The sequence below is a fragment of the Arachis duranensis genome, chromosome 5 (genome assembly GCF_000817695.3).
Source record: "Arachis duranensis cultivar V14167 chromosome 5, aradu.V14167.gnm2.J7QH, whole genome shotgun sequence".
Lineage (NCBI taxonomy): Eukaryota > Viridiplantae > Streptophyta > Magnoliopsida > Fabales > Fabaceae > Arachis > Arachis duranensis.
The window spans coordinates 42,771,875-42,773,647 of NC_029776.3; positions in this window are offsets into that span (position 1 = coordinate 42,771,875).

A 1,773-nucleotide genomic window follows, 5' to 3' on the forward strand; every position below is an offset into this window, starting at 1 on the left:
GTAACAAACTTCAAATTTTTGAACCAATCACATTAATTGTTAGCTAATTTTCGAAAATTTGATATAAAGATAAGAAAAAGATTTTGAAAATATTTTGAAAAAGATTTTTGGAATTTTCGAAAAATAGAAAAAAATGAAAAAATATAATTTTTGAAAAAGATTTTGAAAAGATAAGATTTTTGAAATTTTGACTTGACTTGTAAGAAACAACTAACTTTTTTTTTTAATTTTTGACCAAGTCAACCCAAAATTTCAAAAATTATGAGAAAAATAAGGAAAAGATATATTTTTTTGATTTTTGAACTTTTAATTATGAGAGAGAAAAACAACAAAAATACTCAATGCATGAAGTTTTTAGATCAAAACAATGAATGCATGCAAGAATGCTGTGAATGTCAAGATGAACACCAAAAACACTTTGAAGATCATGATGAACATCAAGAACATAATTTTGAAAAATTTTTGATGCAAAGAAAACATGCAAGACACCAAACTTATAAATCTTTAATGCATGGACTCTAACAAACGAAAAATGCACATGAAAAACAACAAACAACACAAAACAAGAAAACATCAAGATCAAACAAGAAGACTTATCAAGAACAACTTGAAGATCATGAAGAACACTATGAATGCATGGAATTTTCGAAAAAAATGCAAGAAAAATTTTAAAAGCATGCAATTGACACCAAACTTAAAAATTAATACAAGACTCAAACAAGAAACACAAAATATTTTTGATTTTTATGATTTTCTAATTTTTTTGTATTTTTATTTTAATTTTTTCGAAAAACATGGTTAGAAAAAACGAAAAAGAAAAGAAAAATTTTGAAAAAGAATTTTGAAAAAAAATTTTTGAAAAGAAAATTACCTAATCTGAGCAACAAGATGAACCGTCAGTTGTCCATACTCGAACAATCCCCGACAACAGCGCCAAAAACTTGGTGGACGAAATTGTGATCAATAATAATTCCAGGTACTGTTAGAGAAGCTTTTTCTTTTCACAACTCCGTTCAACTAACCAGCAAGTGTACTGGGTCGTCCAAGTATTAAACTTATCCAGCAAGTGTACTGGGTCATCCAAGTAATACGTTACGTGAGTAAGGGTCGATTCCACAGAGATTGTTGGTATGAAGCAAGCTATGGTCACCTTGTAAATCTCAGTTAGGCAGATTAAATTGGTTTATAGTGAGTTTGAAAATTAATAAATAAATAGAAAATAAAAAAGGATAGAAATACTTATGTAAAGCAATAATGGGAATTTCAGATAAGTGTGTGAAGAAGCTGTGCTCCTCTCGTATCTCTATTTTCTTATTACATTCATCCAATCATTCCTACTCCTTTCCATGGCAAGCTGTATGTAGGGCATCACCATTGTCAATGGCTACATCCCATCCTCTCAATGAAAACGTTCCTATGCTCTGTCACAGCACGGCTAATCATCTGTCGGTTCTCAATCAGGTTGGAATAGAATCCCTTGATTCTTTTGTGCTTGTCATCACGCCCAGCCTTCAGGAGTTTGAAGCTCATCACAGTCATTCAATCCCAAAATCCTACTCGGAATACCATAGACAAGGTTTAGACCTTCCGGATCCTCAAGAATGCCGCCATCTATCTAGCTTATACCACGAAGATTCTGTTGGGGAATCTAAGAGTTATGCGCCCGGCCTAAAGTAGAACGGAAGTGGTTGCTAGTCACGCGCGTTCATAGGTGAGAATGATGATGAGTGTCACGGATCATCACATTCATCAAAGTTAAGTGTAACGTATATC